At 44.7% G+C, this 25,279-nt stretch overlaps 1 protein-coding gene across 2 annotated transcripts in view; it reads left to right on the top strand.

Moving 5' to 3' along the window:
• Positions 1-11,993: 11,993 nt before the first annotated feature.
• MATK (megakaryocyte-associated tyrosine kinase) overlaps positions 11,994-25,279 on the top strand; it is a 64,351-nt gene continuing 51,065 nt past the window's right edge. For both annotated transcript variants that reach the window (XM_030218395.1, XM_030218393.1), the window contains exon 1: positions 11,994-12,057. The gene's annotated coding sequence lies outside the window, so the exon portion shown is untranslated. The remainder of the gene's footprint in view (positions 12,058-25,279) is intronic.

Below are 25,279 nucleotides of genomic sequence, written 5' to 3'. Positions count from 1 at the left end.
CCCTTTTCGTGCCCGTTTTTCAGCAGAGGAACTCCTTTCGCTCGGACAAGCGTTCCGCAGCCACCGGCTCTAGGCCTGGAGTTCAGGGGCGACCCTCTCAATGATGGTGCGCCGGCCCCCTCCTCGCTTCCTGTCATCGGAGGACGTCTTTGCCGAAGAGTGGGCCAATATTTCCTCAGATCAGTGGGTTCTGGATCTGATCAGAGATGGCTACAGAATAGAATTCAGCGCCCCAGTAAGAGACGTGTTTGTGGAGTCCCGATGCGGTTCTGCCGCCAAACGGGCGGCGGTAGAGGAGACTTTGCAAGGTCTGATTCAGATAGGGGCCGTGTCCCCGGTACCTCCCGCCGAACACGGCTACGGCCGATACTCCATCTACTTTGTGGTGCCGCGAAAAGGTGGGTCTTTTCACCCTATTCTGGACTTAAAAGAATTAAACAAGTCCCTGAGAGTGTGGCATTTCCACATGGAAACCCTGCACTCCGTCATTGCTGCGGTACAGCCAGGAGAGTTTCTCACGTCTCTCGACCTGAAAGAAGCTTACTTGCACATACCAATTTGGCCCCCGCGCCAGAAGTTTCTGAGGTTTGCGGTGTTGGGAAAACATTTCCAGTTCCGGGCCTTGCCTTTTGGCCTCGCCACAGCTCCCCGAACCTTTTCGAAGGTAATGGTGGTAGTAGCTGCTTTGCTCAGGCGAGAAGGTATCAGGGTTCACCCGTACCTAGACGACTGGCTCATCAGAGCAGACTCTGTAACAGAGAGCTATCAAGCTACAGCCAGAGTGGTCTCAGTACTTCAATCTCTAGGCTGGGTCGTCAATATGGCCAAAAGTCACCTGACCCCCTCGTAATCTCTAGAATATTTGGGGGCCAGGTTTGACACAGACTCGGGCTATGTATACCCACCTGAGCTAAGGCGGTGCAAGTTTCAGAATCAGGTCCGTCTGCTCCTGAGGATGCCCCGCCCGCGAGCTTGGAACATGGTCCAGCTGCTGGGATCGATGACAGCCACATTGGAAGTGGTGCCCTGGGCGAGAGCGCACCTGAGACCTCTACAGTATTCCCTACTTCAAAGATGGTCTCCAGTTTCTCAGGATTATCAATGCAGACTTTCTTGGCTCCCTGCGGCCCGACTCAGCATGGAGTGGTGGCTCTCAGACAGCATGCTGCGGCGAGGAATGCCGCTGGCGCTCCCCGATTGGTGTCTAGTAGTGACAGATGCCAGCCTGAAGGGCTGGGGCGCACATTGCAAGGGGAAGCATGCCCAGGGTCTATGGACACCCGAGGAGTCGGAGTGGTCCATCAACTGCCTGGAGTTGAAAGCGGTGTTTCAGGCGCTTCTGGCCTTTCAAGTGACCCTGGAAGGATTGGCTGTCAGAGTGATGTCGGACAACACGACAGCAGTGGCCTACATAAATCGACAAGGCGGCACTCAGTGCAGAGCACTGGCCGCGCAGGCCAAACAGATTTGCCACTGGGCCAAGCTGCATCTTCAGTTTCTGTCGGCAGCTCACATTGCAGGTCAGAGCAACGTGCAAGCCGATTATGCAGGCATCAGATCGATCCAGCAGAATGGGAACTAGCAGACAAAGTATTCCTGCAGATATGTGCCAAATGGGGCAAGCCCGTGATGGATCTTATGGCGACAAGTTCAAATGCCAAAGTCCCGTGCTTCTTCAGCAGACGGAGAGATCCTCGCTCGGCAGGGTTGGATGCCTTGGCTCAGCCCTGGCCTCCGGGCCTACTATATATGTTCTCTCCGTGGCTCTTGAAAGGGTGCGTGCTCCTGCGGATTCGGCTGCACCCAGGAGAAGTGGCCCTCATCGCCCCGGATTGGCCCAGGAGGCCTTGGTATGCGGACCTCCGACAGATGCTAGTAGAGGCTCCCCTTCCTTTTGGTACCGAACCTGTTGTCACAGGGCCCGGTAGCCATGGAGGACGCCTGCCGCTTTGGTCTTATGGCATGGCGATTGAGAGGGCGCAATTGAGGGACAAAGGCTATTCAAACACAGTCATTTCCACTCTCCTGCAGGCCCGCAAGCGTTCCACTTCCGTGGCTTATGCCAGGATTTGGCGCCAGTTTGAGTCTTGGTGTGCTTCAAAAGCGATCACACCCATGCGGGCTCCTTTCTTGCCAATTCTGGACTTTTTGCAGGATGGTGTACAAATAGGCTTGGCCTATAATTCCCTGTGGGTGCAAGTGGCAGCGTTGGCCTCCCTTCGTGGTAAGGTTGAAGGCGTGTCTTTAGCTGCTCATCCAGATGTGGCATGGTTTCTTAGTGGGGTGCTTCGGCTCCGGCCTTCCGTGCGAGCACCCTGTCCAGCTTGGAACCTGGGGCTAGTTTTGAAGGCCCTGCAGGCTTCTCCTTTTGAGCCGCTTCGGCGAGCATCGGAGAAAGATTTGACACTAAAGGCCGTTTTTCTTGTGGCCATTACTTCGGCGAGACGGGTGTCAGAGCTCCAGGTGCTGTCCTGTAGAGACCCATTTCTGCAATTCTCAGAGTCCGGGGTCATGGTTCGGACCGTGCCTTCCTTCATGCCTAAGGTGGTTTCAGCGTTTCACCTAAACCAGCCTATTTTCTTGCCCTCCTTTGATAAGGAGGAGTTTCCAGAATCTTTTGGGCAGTTGCACCTGTTGGATGTGCGCAGGACTCTGCTGCAGTATCTGCGAGTTACTATCTCTTTCAGGATCTATGATCATCTGTTTGTTTTGCTATCCAGTCCTCGCAGAGGGTCTCCAGCATCTAAAGCCACTATTGCCTGCTGGCTCAAAGAAACTACCTTTTCAGCTTATCTGCTTGCCAGCCGGTCTCCGCCTGTAGCCTTTAAGGCGCATTCTACCAGAGCGATTTCTTCCTCTTCGGCTGAAACTGTAGCACTCTCTCGTCAAGAGATATGCAGTGCAGCAACATGGGCTTCTGAGCTCTCTTTTGCCCGACATTACAGGCTGGATGTGGCTGCTAGGAGGGATGCGTGTTTTGGAGCACAAGTGCTAGCACGTGGTGTGACCTGTTCCCACCCTATATAGGGATTGCTTTGTTACATCCCATACGTAATGGCTTCATCTGCTTGATGACAAGGAAGGGAAAATTAGGTTCTTACCTTGGTAATTTTCTTTCCTTTAGTCATAGCAGATGAAGCCATGAGCCCTCCCTGTATGATTGTCTGTATGCTGTGAATCTGTTTCAGGTTCTGTTCTTGTTTCCTGAAGTTCCTTCCTTGGGAGAAAGTTGGAAAACAGTCTTCAGGATTCATGTTCACTTATAGGAGGATGAGTCCATTCCCTCCAGTTTATGTTTTAGGAGGATGAGTTTATTCCCTCCAGGAGGTTGCGTGTATCCCCTCCAGTTATACAATAAGGAGGACGAGTTTATTCCCTCCAGGAGGATGTGTTCATTCCCTCCTTTTGAATTCATGCCCTTGTTAAGGGGCCATCGTTCGCTGTGAGGAAAGTTCATGTTATTCCCATTGCGGTTTGCCATACTGCTTTGGAAGCTTCAAATACTGAAGAGGCAGTGGAGCTGGCTGGCCATGAGGCACTGTGAAAAGTTGAGTGCTCTCTATCTCCCCCTGCTGGTTGATGGACACAACCCATACGTAATGGCTTCATCTGCTATGACTAAAGGAAAGAAAATTATCACAATAAGAACCTAATTTTCCCATTTACAGCATTGGACCATGACTTCTCCACCTACTTTCTGATATTGGAGAAATGCTTTACACAATTTATTGCTAATGAAGGCTAGGGATGCGTGTTTCACACTGAAGTGTAGACAAAGATTTTGGCCCATTTGGGAGCCCTATGTACAATCTTTTCCTCTCATGTACGTAGCCTTGTATTGAATAATTTATCATTCTAACTTGGTCATGGGAACCTCAATTTGGTAATTAGTTACAGTGGGAAGGGAAATGGGACTTGATATACAGCCTTTCTGTGGTATTTTGCAACTACATTCAAAGTGGTTTACATATATTCAGGTACTTATTTTGTACCTGGGGCAATGGAGGGTTAAGTGACTTGCCCACAGTCACAAGGAGCTGCACTGGGAATCGAACCCAGTTCCCCAGGATCAAAGTCCGCTGCACTAACCACTAGGCTACTCCTCCACAGGAGGGGGGAAGACTATCTTTTGGATTCTTGTTGCTCTGTTGTTAATGGATCAGTGGTGATATAAGAGCCCATGGGCACCCCTGACATAGTAGCCCTGACAAAATAGCCCTTGACAAAATGGCCCCTCCCACAAAACAGCCCTTGACAAAATAGCCCCCTTAAAATAGCTCCCTAGAAAAAAAAACAACACATCAAAAAAAGATGATAAACTGCAAGTGAAATCTTCACAGATAAAGGCTCCTACCAGCATTGCATTGTATAAAGCATATATATATAAATAAACAAAATTCTATATCTACCAACTGCTCTCCTGTTTAAGGAAACTATTCTTCCATCAACATGCTAATAAAAAAAATAATAATATTGAGGGGCATAATCGAACGTCGCCGGCCAAATAGATCGGCGGCGCAACAGCTGGCGGGAACCGTATTATCGAAAAAGATGGCCAGCCATCTTTTTTTTCGATAATACGGTTTAGCCCGGCCAAATGGCAGAGTTCGCCGAGGTTGAGATGGCTGGGTTTGTTTTTCAGCGATAATGGAAAGTTATGTCGGTCATCTCAAACCCCGGCCAAATTCAAGGCATTTGGCCGTGGGAGGACCCAGCATTTTTAGTGCACTGGCCCCCCTGACATGCCAGGACACCAACCAACCACCCTAGGGGTCACTGCGCTGGACTTCAGAAAAGCTCCCACGTGCATAGCTCCCTTACTTTGGGAGCTGAGCCCCCCCAAACCTACTACCCACAAATGTACTGCACCCACTAAAATTGTTCCAGGGACCTGCATACAGCCTCTAGGACTTATTGCTGCTATATAACTTTGGCATACCAGTTCACACCTGAAGACTAATCTCTCTGAAAAAGTCCTTTCTTGAAATAAGCAGGTTTACTCAGAGTTAACTGCAGATCAGAGGTTGTGCCCCACTGGCAAAGAGTCCCCTGGTAGTAAGATTAGCAGTAGGTCAGAGCTGGCACAATGGTGTACAATGCCCTCTTTCAGCACCATTCAAGGTAAGAACTACGTTCTCTGACGTGGGTAACACAGGAAAGAGATCTAAAAGTGGCTTACAAAAATGGCCACTACCGCATGGACTACAACAGGAAACAAAACAGGGCACACTCTGACCCAGTTAGCAGGGGGGGGAAAGCACCATGGGAGTAGAGCCCAGTATCCTACACCCACCACAATACATTGCTAATGTGGGTTCTGCAGGGCACCTAACAGAAAAGGTGTCACACTCACCCGAGAGCCACATCGCAACCAGGGAAAGGCTGTCAGAGGATAGCACACATTCTGCTGTCATGGAGGTGGGTACGGCATTTGAGGCTGGCATACAGGCTGACAAAAAAGGTTTTTAGTTTTATTTTTTTAGTTTGGAAGGGGAATGGTGACCACTGGGGGAGTATGGGGAGGTCATCCCCCATTCCCTCCAGTGGTCATCTGGTCAGTTGGGGCACCTTTTTGAGGCTTGGTCGAGAAAATAAAAGGACCAAGTAAAGCCGGCGAAATACTGCTTAACGCCGCTTTTTTTTTTTCCATTATCGGCGAAAGCCGGCCATCTGGTAGCCACGCCCATGTCCCACCTTCGCTAATCTACCGACACGCCCCCTTGAACTTTCACCGGCGAAGCGACGGGAAAGCGGCGATGCAGTCAAAAATGCCGCTTTCGATTATACCGATTTCGTCGCTTTTAAAAAATCGCCGGCCATCTCCCGATTTGTGTCGGAAGATGGCCAGCGATCACTTTCGATTATAAGCTGGATTGTCGTCATTTTCATTTTCTTACCAACCTTATCCTGTTTGGCAAGGTAAGATTATTAGAAAAAAAAAGTATTTATTTTGGAGTTTGTTTATTATGATTGAGTTATAATACAAGTGTTTTAAATTGTTTATCATTATAATACTGTTTTTAATAGCAATATATATTTTATAATATGCCGCTTTGAAGACTGATAGTGGAAGGGTAGGCAGTCGGATTAAACCAAGGCTTCTGGTTGGATAGGTTCACAGATTGGGGTGTACCAGAGATGTGTATTTATTAGTGCGCATTCAGTTTTGTTTTTTTGTTTTAATGCCCCTTAAATGTAGGGTTACGTCAAATCAATGTAACGTGTTGACCTACAAATTAGCATCTATGAATTTTTTTTAAGCTTATCAATTGCCTTGATCTGTAGAGCCAAAGCAATTTTGTACGAACACGCCAGGAAAAGACGATCAACCCCAACAAATGTGAGGGAAATCAATAGCGAGGAAATTGAGGAAAGAACCAAATTTTAACATTATGCATTGCATATTACTGTATTAATTAAAGATGATATCATGAGAAATATAGTTCTGATATTTAATTACACTAGTGAAAATGTAAGCCTTATTGCTCACATAAGCAACCACAACGCTTAGATCACTTTCTAAGGTTTTATTTTCTCAGACAACTGTGGCTACAGACAATGAGCTTGTCGGTATTGTAGGTAACAGTAATAAAACTAGTATTAGTTAAGAGTTCCAACACAGTCTGTTTTCCTTAAAGGCATTTACCCAAATAGACTGTGTTGGAACTCTTAACCTAAAACTAGTTTTATCATTTATTACCTATAAAATTAGTATTTAAAAACTTTACCTCAAGGCAAAGACTTCAGCAGACTTCCTGTATTCGAGGAAAACTTATCACCATCTGAACCCAGAACTCTTATCTCTACTGCTACTTCCTGTTACCGCATAGGTAGGACTTGGCATAGACAAGCCAGACACAAGACTTCCGGGGTCGGCTGGTGATTAGTTCTCCTCGAATACAGGGATCCTCTACAAGTAAATCTGGGCAGATCCTCTTGCAGTGTGCTGCAAGGTAAGTTCTCCTCCTTTCTGGTACTGTTCAGGTTACTTTGTCAGAGGCCATATTCTGGGCAGACTGATTGGGCCTTTTTGTCAGGGGCTATATTGTAGGCAGGCCATTTTGACAGTGGCTGTTATGTCGGGGAGTTTTGTGTGGGGGCTATTTGTCAGGGCTTTTTTGACCAGTACCGAGCCCAAACTCCCTACAGACATTCCTTCTGGTCATTATGCTTATGTGTTACTTGTTTGCAGCTTCATATGTGAAAATGTTAATAAATAGATTTGATATAAGAATTGAAAGGTGTACAGCACCACTAAGACTTTGTCTTGATGAGGCTGTCACTGAAATGTGGATGAGGAGATCAGGGAGGCAACCAAGAGGCAAGTAGCAATGTTGAAAAAGCAACAATCTTTCATGGTCAAGATTTATTAAAGTCTGCATGTGACAACACTGTCCCAAGCAATCAACAAATCTGGCCTGTATGGTGGGGGTCATAAGAAGGAAGGCATGACTCAAGCAAGCCCACCTTGAATCTGGTCTGCAAAGGAACAGTTGGGAAATACTGTATCTATTTAGCAAAAAGTTTGTGATCCAGCAAAACCAAAATAAAACTTTCATACAATCCCTCCAGACTGGATTTCTCCAATATCATTCATGGGTCCCCTGCTGAGGATGGGAGCTGATGAATACTGCAACCTGCATACCCCACCTAAACTTTGGGAGGGGAAACCAGCAGGAGGTTAGTGAAAGATAGTGGGGGGAACTTGAGGTTAGTGAAAGGTAGGGACCTTTCACATGTAGCACCTCTGGGGCAAAAGAGACCACTGTATGCCTCATCCCGCAAACAGCAAAGAACACCGGAGTCAGAGAGGGAGAAACCCCCAAAGAAGATGATGGAGGTTCTTTTTTTTTAAGTAGAATATAAAGGAGAAATAGACCCTGGAGGGAAATGTCTGTTTTTGGGTTTTTTTTAAACCCCTCATGAGCATAGCAGACTAACGTAGACTGTGCAAGCTTACCACGTCCACTGAGAAATACTGAGACTCTCTGGATTGCATAGGACAGTTATAGGCTCTCTCAGAAGTCAGTTCTCAGTATCCATTTGCTGGTAGGAGCGCATAACCCATCAGTCTGGAGGGACTAAAGGAAAGCAAATTAGTAAACAAGATCTAGTTTATCATTGAATGCAAATCGTGTTTAGTGCAAACCAAATACAGTACATCACCTAGAAAACACCAATCTTTCTGTGAAGCTTGGTGGTTTCAGAAACACATTTGGAGGATTTTTCTTATTGTCAGGGACTGGGATACTTGTCAATCTGCAAAGGACAATGAATGGAGAAAAATCCTTGCTGCCCTCAACGAGAAAGCTGAAATTGGGATGGAAGTTGCACATTCAGAATGACAAAGCCTGAAGTACACAGCGAAAGTGTTATATCCTATGAACTCCAGAAGAAAACTATTTTTGGTGCTATACAAGTGCTATGGTGAGCATTAGCAGTAAGTTTGAGAAACTTGAGATTGTATGCCACATTACCCTGGTTTAGGAGTGATGTTCATTACTGTTATGCACAAGAAGTAATCACTACAGTAGTGTGGCTAAGCAGCATGAAGGTAAATGTTGTCCTTGAGTGGCCCACTCAGAGCTTTGGCCTCAATCCAGTTGAAAATCTGTGGTGTGACTGATGAATAGTACTGACCGTCAGTGCTCCCTGAGGAAATTGACAGAGCTTGATTAGTTTGGCAAAGAATGGGCTAATACTGTGTACAGTTGATGAAGATGTATCCTAACAGACTTGCTAGAAGTGCCCTTGCAGTGGATTGACACAGGAGTGGAGACTTTTTGTTGAATTTCATTTTCCATAGTGTCCCACAGAGCAATCCAGAGACTTGTGGGTTATGTCCCTCTACCAGCAGGTGTAGATAGAACGTCAGAGGTTTGCTATAGTGGTTATGTGCAGCCATCTCAATCTCTGTATTCTCTCTCTCTCTAGCAGATGGAGGGTCACAACGGTACAGCTCTGGATTGATGTGACTCCTGGAGTTCCCTTTGGGTCCAGTTGAGCCTGGTTAGGGGTTGAGGTCCCTGTGTGAGAATATTTGGTGTACACAGTGGGGTTGGGGTTGTCTCATCCTACTTGAGCACTGCTTTGGTACATCCCACAAGTCTCTGGATTGATCTGTGGGATGCTATAGAAAGAAAAATTAGTTCTCACCTGATAATTTTCTTTCCATTAGTCTCAAAAGATCAATTTTATTTCCATTAGTCTCACAAGATCAATCCAGAGGTCCACCCTTTGTTATTTCAGCTGTTTGTAGAGTTCCAGTTATATACTGGTTTTTATACTGCAGAGGTTCCTTCGCTTGCTTGCTTGTTTGTTTGTTTTTATAAATCAAAGAGAACAAAATAAGAAGACAGTGAAGGTGTCTGCATTGATGTTACTCCCGTGGCAGCGGCGGTTGAGATTCTTCATGATGTTTCTGAAGAGGCAGGAGAGTGTGTTTCTTTGGCGTTTCCTTTACTTCTATTGCTTTGTTATCGACCGTACTGAGGTTGAGATGGCTGCACATGACCACATATATGGCAAACCTCTGAAGTTCTCTCTATCTCTACCTGCTGGTAGAGGGACATAACCCACGAGTCTCTGGATTGATCTGTTGGGGCTAAATGGAAAGAAAATTATCAGGCGAGAACTAATTTTTCCTTAGTGTTCTGGGTAGAAATTTCATTCCCCCCTCCCCCCCACAATAAAGTACAATTTTCCTCTGAGATGTTCTATAAGTGATGTAGTTAGTGGCCACCTTTTAAACTGTACAAGCCCCTTTCTCTGGCACTTTTTTCAAAATTTTTACAATGGATCTGTCAGTGCAGAGATACAGGAACAGGGGGGTCATAGCTTTTACCCTAGTGAGCTATACTGGGGTGGTTGTGAGTGAAGGCTTTTGCTGGTGGTCCAGTTTGGAGTGAGCCAGAAGCACACAAGTGCAGGAAGAAATTCCAGGCTCAAAAATAATAATCCATGAAATAGCACATGAGCTGTGTGGAGAGGAGGTGACTGGCAAGATCTCTTATTATGGGAGGAACATGCCCCATCAAAACCGCCTAGGTGCACATTTAAGAGTTAGAGATTTATTTCAATGCTATTTTGACAATTTCAAAGTGGAATCTTTCTAGCCGCTGCCCAACCCCCTGCCTTTTTGTGCACCTAGGGGTCCTTTTACAAAGGCGTGGTAACGTTTATAGTGCACGCTAATGATTAGCGCATGCTAAACGCTAGAGACGCCCATAGGACTATATGGGTGTCGAGCGTTTAACACATGCTGATTTTTAGCTTGCGCAAAAAATGCTAGCGTGTGCCTTTGTAAAAGGGACCCCATGGTTCTCAATTGGGTTTTTAGCTGGTTTGATATTTCATTGATGTGGACAAGACATCTTTTTATATTTTGATGCATTTCCCACCAGCACTCGTACTATTTCCGTATGAATGTTTTTGAATACCTATTCTTCATAATTCTCATGTCTGTAAAATTTTCATTCTAACAGTTTGTCCAAGATATGGTTCCTATATCCCCATAGCCTGTGCGTGAAACCAAGGACCCTTGCTGTAGGATTAACATGTCTGTCCATATTAGGTATGTCAAACTCATGATTAATGATGGGCCACTATGGCAGCTGTGCATTCATTGATGGACTGCAGTAAAATTTTTGTCCTCCCTGTTCTCTCCATTACAATTACTTAGGTGCCAAATTTACATTATGTATTTAACCAGATGTTTAATTTAGAATGTGCATTAGATACCACAAGATGGGCTGCATGTTTAACACACCTGGTTTATATATATATAAAGACAGATATTCTAATCCTACATCAAGGGGCCTTGGTTTCAGATCTGTCTTTTTTTACAGTGGTGCTTCCCTTGTTGCAAGAGCTGAGCTGGGTAATTTTTCCTCATGGGAATATCAACAGATAAAGATAGCAAATCAATATTTTCAGAGAGCATGCAAGCTTGAAGTTGGGGGGGGGGGGGTAGCAAAGACACACCTCCCCCCTTTGGTCATATTTCAATGTATGCTCTTGGATCTTATTTTTAGTTCGACATCTGGGTCTGGTATACTAGAGTGTGGAACATTAAATGACTAGCAGGTCACATGAGGGCTGTGGTCTGTGCAGTTCTGGGCTCCTTTGGGGCAGAAAGGAAAAAGAGGTGGTTTTGTTGCTTTAAAAAAAAAAAACATTCATTTTTCCTATACTGGCTCAAATAGATACATGGATGCAGTTCATTTCAGGTGTGGGATACATGGGTCAGTTATTAAACCCGGAGGGCGGCACTATGTCACTAGCCAGTACAGATCTCCAGCACCATGGTAGAGCTGTCCCCTTCATTCTATAACAGGAGAAAAGGGTGTCTTGGGAAATGTAGCTACTGTTTCTAGCAGTGGGTCTCAAACAGGGAGCCTTTATTGTAATGTTTCCCCTATAGGTATAGAAATAAAGGTTTTTAAAAAATCATAATATTAAGGACCATCCATGCTTTATTCCCTAAGGCTCATATAGAATTAAAAAGATAAAATTAGAGCCTTAGGCTCAAAGTTTCATAAAGGAATAGTTTTTTTGAAGTTTAAATTACAATGACTAAACAAGTAGCTTTGATTTTATTCACTGAAAAGCTAGATGTATAGAAGTAAGTTTTCAAAGGCCAAAGCTAAAAGAGAAGGTGAACAGAAGAGCTGCTCTTGGCACCATACCTATGGCACACACTGACAAGGAAATCAGCCTATTGGAGACTGGACTACTACAGGGCCGGTGTGCCCTGGCTCCCTAGACCTGCCCAAAACTGAAGGCAGCACAGCCTGTTGGCAGTCTTTCAGTCCCAGTATATCTTACACTGCCCCTGGCATAGTGATCAGAGGTTGCTACTTGAAACAAATCATGAGTCATGACCAAAAAGGGGACCTGAGCCTGTATACAAAGCAGACACTAGGACCTATGGAGAACTGCACATCAGTGCTACTGGTGATAAGGAAATAGTAATTGCTTCAAAAGCTACCAGTCCTTTAGAAGGGAAGAAGTAAGACTGCTACTGGAGAGACCCTGGGCCAGAGACAGAACTGCAGGGTAAGGAAGAGAATCTGTTCTGGGTGGGCATCAGCCAGGATGTGAAATTGTTCTTCCCAGCTCTATACTGGTGGTGCTCATGCACCCACAGATCTGCTACCAATCCTTTAAGGGTGAGAAGGTGGTTCCTACTTCGCTCTTCATGTCTGCCTATAACCTGCATGGTTCATCGCTTCCAACCTTCTGGCCTGCATTCACAAATTTGTTAGGAAGGCAGTTGGTTGCAGCCCTGGCAAATACAGGGTAAGGTTTAGGTTAGGGAGAGGAGACTTCCCCAATAGCAGAAGAACATGCTCGTTCTTTCACATTGTGTATGAGATAGGGGATGCTGGTAGGTTGTAATTTGGTACAGAGAATATTTTCTGCATGATGTTTTGTGTTTTTGGCTGCAGTTGTGTCAGTTTCTGTTTATTTCACTCCTTCCTTTCTTTCTTTCATTCTTTCTTACTAATTTATGTACTGTTGAGCAGAGTGCCTGACAAATGCTGAAAGAATGAGCATTATTATACAGAACAAAGTCCCTGAGCTGGGATGGACAGTCAGTGTGAACTCATTCTTTGTGTGCTTGTCTTTTTTTCTGTGATTGTTTAATAGGCTTTCATGCATAGGAGCCAACTTTTCAAAATTATTAGGGGTACTAAACCCAACAGAAATTCTCTCTCTGGATATAGTCATGAAATTTGTTCAATATTGGGGGTGCAACAGCAGCCACACAGCTGGCTCTTATGGTTTCATGTTTGTTTGTTTTTTTCATTGATGGAAAAAATACCTTCTAACACAGGGATGGTGAGTTAGCAGGGTGTTACCAACTATTTTGTCTTTCAGACTACACAGCTTAAACTGACTAGGGCCATTGCTACAGGCAGGCATTATGGGTACCTGCCCAGAGCACCAAGATGAGATAGTGCTGGAAAGTGGAAGGAAGCGTGAGCTCTGGCCCCAGCAGCCCCTTAATTTTATGTTTCCCATGTACCTAGGCCTGTATATAGTGGCACAGCCACAGAGGGGAAGAAGGCCTGCCCCACCCCCAAGTCTGCTGGTTTTTCTAGCAGGGGTCCCTAAGCCCAAGCTCCTCCAGCAGCAGCCTTCTTCCAGTGATGTTCACTTCCTGCCCAGCTTCCCCTCTCTTCCCCCACCCCTTTGCATGCTTGGTTTTAGTGAAATTGAGCATGCGTGAGGCTTCGCATATGCTCAATTTCATTAAAACTGAGCATCTGGGGGGGGGGGAGGGAAGGAAGCAGGGCAGACTGTGTGGCAGTGAACAGCACTGGAGGACGGCTTCTTCTGGTAGTGCTTGGTGACCCCCACCAACCCAAGTATGTGGGATTGTGGCAGGGCAAGGAGCAGCTGGATCATGGGGTACAATATGCCCCCCCCCCCCCGTGCCTTGGGCTCAGGCCTCCCCCTCCAAAAAACCCAATTAAGATCTGGCTACACCCCTTCCTCTATGTGTATTCCCTGGGATTACCAATAGTGATGCACCGTGGTAGGAGTTTGACCCATGCTGTTGGAGGGAGAACTGTGCTGGAGTGCATTTGTTCCTCTCCCCCCCCCCCCCCCCCCCAAGCTTTACTGACTACTCACTAACCAAATATATCTCATGAATATTCATTACATGTGCCCACAATGGAGAAACCTCAATTCTAATATAGTTGTAGCATAGAAACATGCATAATATATCAACAACTATAAACAATCTACAATCTTTATTCTTTGTTGAAAAAGCTATTAAAATCTGATAAATCTCAGGAAATTGGTATAGTGCAATTCTTCAAACATATATTACATACACCCAACATCTCATTCACTCACAACTCCACTATACACCTCAGAACTAAACTCCCTGCTACTATTTTCTAATATTACTGAAACACATGACTATCTCCAAGTATACTCAGAGGGGCATAATCGAACGGAAATGCCTATCTCCATGGGCATTTATCACCGAGAACGGGTCCCTGAAGGGGCGGGCTGAACCAAATTTTTGAAAAAATGGACGTTTTTGAGCTGGGCATTTGGGTTTTTTTTTAGCGATAATGGAAACTAAAAACGCCCAGCTCAAAAACGTCCTAATCCGAGCCATTTGGTCGTGGGAGGGGCCAGGATTGGTAGTACACTGGCCCCCCTGATATGCCAGGACACCAACTGGGCACCCTAGGTCAGTGCGGTGGACTTCAGAAAAAGCTCCCACAGGCATAGCTCCCTTACCACAGGTGCTGAGCTCCCAACCCCCTCCCCCAAAACCCACTACCCACAAATGTACAACACTACCATAGCTCTTAGGGGTGAAGGGGGCACCTACATGTGGGTACAGTGGGTTTTGGAGGCCTCCCATTTACCAGCACAAGTGTTACAGGTGGGGGAGGATGGGCCTGGGGCCACCTGGCTGAAGTGCACTGCGGTACCCACTAAAAGTGCTCCAGGGACCTGCATACACGCAGGCCTCTAGGACTGGTTGCTGCTATATAACCTTGCCACACCAGTTGACACCTGAAGACTAATCTCTACGAAAACGTCCTTTATTGGAATAACCGCCTTTACTCACAGTTAACTGCAGATCAGAAGTTGTGCCCCACTGGCAACGAGTCTCCCTGGTACTGAGATGAGCAGTAGGTCAGAACTGGCAGAATACTGTACAATGCCCTCATTCAGCCACATTCAAGGGAAGAACTAAGTTGTCTAACGTGGCTAACACAGGAAAGAGAACTAAAACTGGCTTACAAAAATGGCCACTACCGCATGGACTAGAACCGGAAACACAACAGGGCACACTCTAACCCAGTAGGCAGGGGGAAAAGCACCATGGGAGAAGAGCCTACCAACTACTAACATCGTGAGACTGTAACACAAGCTAATGAAATCACGGAGCCCAATACCCTACACTCACCACAATGCAATGCTGATGTGACCCTGTACTGCACCCGAGAGCCACATCTGACCCAGGGAAAGGCTGTGAGAGGATCGAACACATTCTGCTGTCATGGAGGTGGGTATGGCATTTGAGGCTGGTATACAGGCTGGAAAAAAAGTTTTTTTGGTGGGAGGGGGTTAGTGACCACTGGGGGAGTCCAGGGAGGTCATCCCCGATTCCCTCCAGTGGTCATCTGGGCAGTTGGAGCACTTTTTTGGGACTTGTTCGTGAAAAAAAAGGGTCCAAAAAAAGTGACCCAAAATCACGGTAAAAACGCCTTTTTTTCGATTATCAGCTAAAGACGCCCATCTCTCGGCTGATAACCACGCCCCAGTCAACTTTATTCGTTTCCGTGACGGAGTGCAGTTGGAAACGCCCAAAATCAGCTTTCGATTATACAGATTTGGGCGCCTTTGCGAGACAAACGTCTATCTCCCGATTTAGGTCGCACTATAGGCGTTTTTCTCTTTCGAAAATAAGCTGGTCAGTCTACTATACAAATTCTTAAATATACTTGGTCCATTGTTCAGATTCATAAATGTCATGGCTTAAGATATACAGCCATCTCATAACATGTTGTAAATCCAAAATGTCCAATTAGTGTGCTTTGATGTTTCCGTATTTCCGAGGTGTATATATAATCTGCTGCAAACTGCAAGATGTACGATCTTGAAACTGTAAAATACAGTCACCAAATCAATGGAGCCCCGGGTTCGGAGTTGATGGAAAATAGGCTCTATTGATTTGAATCTGAACATTGGACCAAGTATATTTATGAATTTGTAAAGTGGACTGAGTATACTTGGAGCTAGTCGTGTGAGATTTATCAGATTTTAATAGCTTTTTCAACATCGACTAAAGGTTTGTAGATTGTTTATAGTTGTTGATATATTATGCATGAATATTCATTAGGGAAATCGTGAGACCTGGGACCAGAAAGGACTGGCTTTAGTAATGTGTGACCTTTTGTGACTGCACAGGTGCTGCTTTATGGGCAGGGATGGTGGTAGCTTTGAAGAGTCTGCATCAACCAAAGCACTCCAGGGTGTCTTCTCCCCTCCCCCCCCCCCCCCCCCCCCCCCCCTCCACTGTAGAGAGTACTGTTTCCTGTGCTTACAAGGTGTGCTGCCATCAATAAAACAGGCCTGGGGACCAGACGCCATATTTACTATACTATACTAGAGACTTGTATCCTGCCAAATCCCTTTAAAAAAATGCAAGGCGAGTAACAAAAGGACCCAAGCAGAGCAATCGTCTAGGTACCAAAAGAAAAAGTATAACTTATGTATAACTATTCAAATCAATCTCCTAAGTTCACAAATAAGTTTTCAGTCTTCACCGAAACGAGGAAGAAGAACAAATATCCTGTGGAAGAAAGTTCCAAATTCTATGGAAAGCTAAAGATTGACCATACAGTGATCTATATGATCTATAAGATGGTAGCTGAAAAATAAGATGATCCACACTTCAACCTTTAAAAGAAGTACCTGACAAAATAATAAAAGAAAATCATCCGGAGCATCTCCATATAATGTTTTAAAAAAGTTTATGCTTCTATGGGGAGCCAATGAAGACCAGCAAATAATGGAGTCACATGATCATATCTACTTTTCCTACAAATCAGCCTAGCAGCTGTGTTCTGAATCAACCTTAGCTGCTTCAGTAAAGTCCAGCGATGACAAAATAACAGCCTGAACCAGTACTATGAATATTTAGAATATATAAGCTTTGGCAATATAAGTATAGGGAGTCTGCAGAAACACTTTTGGTTTGCTCTACACCACTTTGAAAGAGTGGCATTGCTCAAGGATTGAACTTCTGCAACTTCAGGAAGGGAAGTATATCCACAAGAGGAAAATATGAAAACGGGGAGGGGAGGGTACATTGTATGAAAATGCTACATTTAAGGGTTAGAGATCAAAGTTTCTGCAGAACCTTTCACAGGGTGTTCTTCTTGTACGTTTTCTCCTATTTGTTTTAAAATTATTTACATGTAACTTCCTTGGGGTGGTAGGAGTAATGTCAGGAAATTCCTATGGGCATCTTATCATTTAGTGCACGCTAATCGTTAGCACACCTTAGTAAAAGGTGGAGCACAGAAAAAATACAAAATCAATTTAAAACAAACAAAAACATTCCATCCCATACCATGTTTAAACACACTACCTCACAAACCGACAAACCATTATACAAGAAAACAAAAAAACATTAATTTCTTGCTGCTGCAAACCCTAACACCATACCCCAGCTTTGAAGTACATCGCATCACAAACTACCAGGGATAGATTAAAAAAAAAAATTAAGGTAGATGATAAACCTTTACAAACAAGTGATGTTTCAACAATTTCCTGAGTTGCACTAAATCAGTGACTTTTTGAATATAAAGGGGTAACAAGTTCCAAATTGTAGAATCTGCAAACAAAAAAAGGAATCTTTCAGGTTTTTTCATAATGAAAACTTTAAAACGCTGGCAGTGAAAGCCGCACCATGTTCTCAGACCAAAGAGATTGACTTAGAACGTGCAAATGTAAAACCAAGGTCAATTCCTTTTTCAAAGTGTTATGAATCAGTACCAAAACTTTAAAAACAATCATCAGCTCAACTGTACCATTCCTCCCATGGTTTAGTGAATCCTCCTTGATCACCTTAAAAACAAGATGTCATGATAGGTAAAATAATTATGATCTGATTAGGACCAATTCAACCTGCCCTGGATTCAGGTTTCCTCCCCTTCCCTAGTATCTCCAAGTCATAGTGTTTTTCCAATGAGTTTCTGTTGATGCCAGTTTCATGTGAATTAAAAATAGAGACCGAAGATACTTCTATTTTTTTGTTTCAGGAAATATTGTCATGCTGACATAAAAAAACAATGACTCTTTAGGGGAAAAAAACTGTGTGATAAGGCTGTGGCTTGAGGCAGAGAGTTTCCAAAGCACATGGGAAGGTTGAAAGCAACAGAAGAGTAGGAAGTGAGAATGCCTTTGTACAGTCTGTTGGTGAGACCTCCAAAAAAGATATAGATAGGTAGAAGGTGGTCCAAAGACTGTCAGTTCTCTACCAAAGTTTATATGAGGTGAGATTTCAAGACTGAAATGTGTAACTCATGGGCAAAGAGAGACAGGGGAAATATGATAGACACATTCAAATAGCTCACAGGTACAAATCAGGCACAAGAAACAAATGTTTTGCAGAGGAAAGAATGACCTAGAACCTGAGCTCACAAGATAAGGCTCCAGGAAAGCAGACTTAGGAGGAACATCTGGATATATTTCTTCACATAAAGCATGGTGCAGACAAAAACAGTACCAGAATTCAAGATGGCCGGGTTAACCACAGAGGAACCTCTGCAGTTGGTAAGTGAGTAGTAAAACAGATCAAGTAGGATCTGGAGAAAAAATAGACATAAGAATAGCCATACTGGGTCAGCCCAGTGCCCTGCCTCCAACAATGGCCAATCCAGGCCACAAGCACCCGGCAGAAATCCAGTTTGTAGCAGTATTCCATGCTACTGATTCCAGGGATAAGTTTTGCCTTACCCCATGTCTAAATAAGAGCATATTATGGAAGTTTCCTCCAGGAGCTTGATCAAACCTTTTTTAAACCCAGGTACAATAAACGCTATTACCACATCCTGTGGCAACAAGTTCTAGAGCGTAACTATTTGTTGACTGAAAATATTTCTCTTATTTGTTTTAAAAGTATTACTATGACTTCACTGAGTGTCCCCTAGTCTTTATACTTTTTGAGAGAGTAAACAATCCGATTCATATTTACTCATTCCACTCCATTCAGGATTTTCCATTCTATAACTTTAAACCTATACAAAAAAATACCTTTTTTTTAAATTGTTGTAAGTCACATCATATGCAAAGGAGGAAGCTGTGAATATCCTTTTTGAAATATTTCTATTATGCTAAAATGTAAATGTTGTGTTTTACATAATTTCATCTGATAATGGATCTGACAATATCTGGTCTGCTTTAAAATAAAATTAATGTATTCCTCATTCAACTAGAAATATTGTGACAAACATACCCAGTGGAATAAATGACTGAAATGCTATTAAAACACAGCAGGATTGAAACAGCAATTTTTACAAGCATTATACCTATTGACTTGATGCCCTCAGGCCAAATCAAGAGTAATGGCACTGATTCAAGCAAGGAAAGTAGATTTTATTCTCATAATTCTAGACTTGAATGAATTTTAGAAGTTTAATTACCTGTCATCAGACTTTCTGGGCCAAATATTCAAACTACTTCTCTGGGTAGTAGGTGCTGCTTCCCAGATAAGCAGCGTTGACTGGAGCCATCCACAGTGGCAGTTTGGGGACAGAGCTTGACTTTATCTGGATACCAGTAATATTCAGCACCAATAGCTGGATAGTGGCTAGCACTAAATATTCAAGTACATCTTTAAACTGCAGAGTTTTTAAGTATTGACCTATCTGCTTCTGTGCCTCACAGTCTATAGGCAGTAGGTGAGAATTAGAGAGCTGCACGGGAACAGAGTTAGTGGGACTTCCGTGGGGATCCCCTCCAGGTCCACGAGACTCCCGCGAGGATCCCCTTCAGATCCACGTGACTCCTGCAGGGATCCCCTCCAGGTCCACGGGGATGGACACAGGTCCTGCAGGGCTCCCGCGGAAGTGTAGTGCCAGGCCAGCCTACCTATCCTACCTACCTATTGACCCTTCTACTCTGTCCTCCAGTGTTTCAAATCTCAACCACTATGTTATCTAAGTCTGTCAATGAGGTTGTCTCTTATACTACTCTCTCCTCTGCTCTGGATACTCTTGCTCCTCCCATTCCCCATTCTGTAAGGCATACCAAACCCCAGCCTTGTCTGACCTCTAGAATCTGCTACCTACATTCCTGTCCCCGCTCTGCTGAACGTCTTTGGCTGAAATCCCGTGCCTATGCTGATTTCATACATTTCAAATTCTTGCTGACCTCCTTCCAGTCTGCTCTTTCACTTGCCAAACAGGACTACTACATTCAATTGACAAATTCTCTTGGCTCAAACTCTAGACGTCTCTTTGCCATACTGAACTCTCTCCTCAAACTGCCTTCACCTCCAACCCCCCCCCCCTTCACTTTCTCCCCCCCCCCCCCCAGACTCTGGCTGAGTACTTTCATGATAAGGTTCACAAGATTAAAGTCACTTCCATCTCTCTCAACCCTCCTTCAACCCCTGCCGCCTTTCTTCCTTTTCTGAAATCACCGAAGAGGAAACTGCACATTTTCTTCCCTCCTCCAAACTAACTACCTGTCTCTCTGATCCTATTCCCACCCATCTACTGTCATCCATTTTATCTGTCATATCCTCAATCTTTCACTTTCCACTGTGACTGTTCCTGATGCCTTCAAACATGCCATAGTCACACCACTCCTCAAAAAACCTTCATTGGACCCTACCTATCCTTCCAACTACCACCCCATCTCCCTCTTCCCTCCTCCCTTTTCTATCCAAGATACTTGAACATGCTGTTCACTTCTGTTGTCTTGACTTTCTTTCATCTCAAGCTATTCTTGATCCACTTCAATCTGGCTTTCACCCTCTTCATTCAACTGAAACAACGTTTGCTAAAGTCTCAAATGACATGTTCCTGGTCAGATCCAAAGGTCTCTATTCTATGCTCATCCTTCTCAATCTATCTGCTGCATTTGACACTGTTGATCACCGCCTACTCCTTGATATGCTGTCCTCACTTGGATTTCAGGGCTCTATTCTTTCCTGGTTTTCTTCTTATCTCTCCCATCTACTTTTAGTGTATATTCTGGGAATCCTCCTCCACTTCTATCCCATTATCAGTTGGAGTACCTCAGGGATCTGTCCTGGGACCTCTTCTTTTCTCCATATATACTTCTTCCCATGGTTTTCAGTATCACCTTTATGCTGATGACTCCGAGATTTACCTCTCCACACCAGAAATTTCAGAAGGAATCCAGGCCAAAGTATCAGCCAGCCTGTCTGACTTTGCTGCCTGGATGTCTCACCACCATCTAAAACTAAACATGAGCAAGACTGAGCTTCTTATTTTTCCCTCTAAACCAACCTCTCCATTCTCTATCTCTGCGGATAACGCTCTCATCCTCTTTGTCTCATCAACTCGTAGCCTTGGGGCCATCTTCGACTCTTCTCACTCCTTCTCTGCACATATTCAACAGACTGCTAAAACTTGTCATTTCTTTCTCTATAATATCATCAAAATTTGTCCTTTCCTTTCTGAGTACACTACTAGAACCCTTATCCACACTCATCACCTCTTGCTTAGCCTATTGCAACTTGCCTCTCATAGGTCTCCCACTAAGCCATCTCTCTCCCTTTCAATCTGTTCAAAATTCTGCTGCATGACTTATATTCTGCCAGTGTTACTATGCTCATATTAGCCCTCTCCTCAAATCATTTCATTGGCTCCCTATCCATTTCTGCATACAGTTCAAACTCCTCTTACTGACTTACAAGTGCATTCACTCTGCAGCTCTTCAGCACCTCTCCACTCTTATCTCTCCCTACACTCTTCCCCAGGAACTCCGTTCAGTGGGTAAATCTCTCTTATCTGCATCCTCTCCTCCACTGCTAACTCCAGACTCCATTCCTTTTATCTTGCTGCACCATATGCCTGGAATAGACTTCCTGAGCCGGTATGTCAAGCTCCATCTCTTGTCTTCAAATCTAGGCTAAAAGCCCACCTTTTTGATGCTGCTTTTAACTCCTAACCCTTACTCACTTGATCAGTACCCATGTTTTATCATTCCCACCTTAGTAATTCCCTTATTGTCCTGTTTGTCCTAATTAGATTGTAAGATCTGTCGAGCAGGGACTTTCTCTTCATGTCCAGTGTACAGTACCCCATACATCTAGTAGTGCTATAGAAATGATAAGTAGTAGTAGTAAACTAGCTTAGCAATTATACACCCAGAACACTCCAGCCAGACTGATATTCGGAAAGGTGAAACATTATAGTGCCAAACCCCTTAGAGAAAAACTGCACTGGCTTCCACTAAAGGATCGAGTTACATTCAAAATATGCACCTTAGTTCATAAAATGATTTATGGAGATGCCCCATCCTACATGTCAGACCTTATAGATCTACCAGAGAGAAACAACAAAAGTTCATCACGTACTTTCTTGAACCTCCATTATCCCAATTGCAGAGGACTTAAATCAGTGGTGTGCTGGAGCCAGCTCGCACTGGCTCGCAAGAGCCGCTTGTTAAATTTTGACAGCTCTTGCGAGCCGGTTGTTGTACGGGGTGAGCCGGCTCCATTGCACGAGGTAAGCATGGCAGGAGGGCGCCATGCTTACCTCCCCTCCCGCTCCCATCCATGTCTAGTGATGTCCTTCGCCCCCCCATCCTCCCCTGCCGCTCCCATCCGTCAGTTTCAATTACCTGCCTCGAAGCGCCACATTATTTAAGGCCTGCCTGCTGCCCATCTCCAGCTGCCTTCCCTGCTTGCTTCTCAGGCATTCGGTTCGCGCACTTAGTCCCGCCTTCTGATGTCATTCTGACGTCATTTCCTTTTCCCTCGGCGGGACTAAGGGCGCGAACCGAACTCCTGAGAAGCAAGCAGGGAAGGCAGCTGGAGATGGGCAGCAGGCAGGCCTTAAATAATGCGGCGCTTCGAGGCAGGTAATTGAAACTGACGGATGGGAGCGGCAGGGGAGGATGGGGGGGGCGAAGGACATCGCTACACATGGATGGGAGCGGGAGGGAGGAGAATTGCTGGGGAGGGTGGGGGGCAATTGGCGAAGGACATCGCTAGACCTGGATGGGAGCGGGAGGGCAGAGGAGGGAGGAGAATTGCTGGGCATGGATGGGCAGAGGGGGGCAGGGGAGAGAATTGCTGGGCATGGATGGGCAGGGGAGAGAATTGCTGGGCATGGATAGGCAGAGGGGGGCAGGGGAGAGAACTGCTGGGCATGGATGGGCAGAGGGAGGCAGGGGAGAGAATTGCTGGGCATGGATAGGCAGAGGGGGCAGGGGAGAGAATTGCTGGGCATGGATGGGCAGAGGGGGGCAGGGGAGAGAATTGCTGGGCATGGATGGGCAGAGGAGAGAATTGCTGGGCATGGGTGGGCAGAGGGGGCAGGGGAGAGAGGAGAGTTTCAGGACATGGATGGTGGGGAGAGCAAGAGAACTTCTGGACATGGATGGAGGGGAGGGAAGGGAGAGAGAAGAAATGCTGGACATGGAGGGAAGATAGAGGAAGGAGATTAGATGAGGGAAAAGGAAGTGAGGAGAGAAACTGCACATGGATGGAGAAAATAGGCAGAAGCTGGATCCACTGTACAGTCAAGTATGCGGAGGACCAGAAATGAAGAAGAAAGGAGGAAAGAAAAGAAATAAATGGAAAGGAAGCCCTGGAAACGGAGTCAAGGGAACAGATAAAGAGCAGCAGAATCAGATACTGGACCAGCATGATCAGAGAAAGTCACCAGACAACAAAGGTAGAAAAAAAATAATTTTATTTTCATTATAGTGTTTGGAATATGTCCACTTTGAGAATCAGGTGCTGAACGTTAAAAGTTTATGTTTATTTACTTATTTATGGCATTTTATCCCATATTAAACATGAATTAGATTGGAACCTGGGATCATTTAATTTTTTTTTCCTGGAGAGAGTAATGTGTTGGACGCCGCCCCCCCCCCCCCCCCCCCAGGCATAGCCAGCTCTGCAATTTTTTTTTGGGGGGGGGCACAGAGGTGGACAGGGGGCGCAGTGGTGGACTGGGGGGCGCAGAGGTGGATGGGTGGGCGCCGAGGTGGAGGGGGGGCGCCGAGGTGGAGGGGGGAGAGAGCCTGTTGTTAAAAATTTACCAGCACACCACTGACTTAAATATAAATCAATACATACATCTAGCATTTCATACAGCTGTACACAACTATGGAATGAATTACCAACCACTATAAGAAAAACACGCGACCTAATGACCTTCCGAAAACTACTGAAGACTTACTTGTTTAATAAAGCGTACAAAATGGATCCCTCATAACGATCTGACTCCTAAACTACACCAGACAATTTATATTGGAACTCTTCTAATTTGCCTATTTTATTTACACCCTAATTACTGATAGTGACACCTTGTCCTGATATCATTATGTTATGTTGTTATCCATTTATCCACTTCTTACTCAACATAATTTTCATATGCACCTTAATAGCAACAATTCTGAAATTCTTCTCCGTTAATATGACTGTCATAATATTCTTGTACACCTTATCTGTTATATATATACTCTGATTTTCTATTCCATCAATGTGATTGTAGTTGTATTATATTGTAAGCCATATTGAGCCTGCAAATAGGTGGGGAAATGTGGGATATAAATGCAGCAAAATAAATAAATAATAGCACTAAAATAATTAATGGATATGGGTGATAGCATTGAAATACCCATAAGCACTGAGGATTACTGTTAGATTATTTTACCACAAATCAGGTTATTTTAGTACAGGGGATGGGTGGGGATAGAGAAGATTCCAGTGGGGATGGGCTAGATTCTAGTAGGAACAGGTGAAATTTCTGTCCCCGTGCAACTGTCTAGTGCAAAAGGCCTGGATGCCATCTGTATGGGCAGATTTTCTTGAAAGTTGCAGTTAGGAGCAGACTGCATTCTGGTAGAGACGAGTCTGTGCATAGGGTTAAAAATAAGGAAATGTATGAACATGATAAATGAAATATTCTTTAAAATATAAATAAAATACCTGAATGAGGATTGCTCCCCCCCCCCCCCCCCCCCATCATGTTTTAGCACAAGAGGAAAGAAGCTGACACATTCTTCCCATCTCTGTGACTCCTGGCAGCTCTGCCTCAGCTCCCAAGCTCTGCTCTTCTCTGTAGTTTTTTTGTGTTTTTGCATTAGATTGCTAAATGTAACACTGGCCTCTTAGACTCTTTCTTCAAAGCCTACCAAGGCTTGGGTAACCTGCCTTCCTGCACCCACAAGCCACTGCTTTCCTCAGCTCTCAGAAAAGCGGCCCTTTTCTTGAGGCTCTTCCTGAACTGTTGTTAAGCAACTGTTTCAGAGACTGTATGAACTTTGTGCTTTCATCAGAAAAGAGACAAAACACTGCCAGGTCTGTGGTGTTTTCATGCAACAAGCAAAATATTTGTGGGGAAACTTATCACCTTGGCTGTGGTGCAATTGCAAATTAGTTGAGCCAAAGCCTGCTGGTCCTATGTGAAGATACAAATACACTGAAAATAGTGTTATATTTTGCAATTACCTCACGGTTCAATACGGATTCCAATTTTAAGAACGACCAGAACAAACTGGGAATCACAAATAATGTTACAAT

The sequence above is a fragment of the Microcaecilia unicolor genome, chromosome 11 (genome assembly GCF_901765095.1).
Source record: "Microcaecilia unicolor chromosome 11, aMicUni1.1, whole genome shotgun sequence".
Lineage (NCBI taxonomy): Eukaryota > Metazoa > Chordata > Amphibia > Gymnophiona > Siphonopidae > Microcaecilia > Microcaecilia unicolor.
Note: the sequence above shows the minus strand (reverse complement) of the source record. Positions and strands in the feature narration are given on the sequence as shown.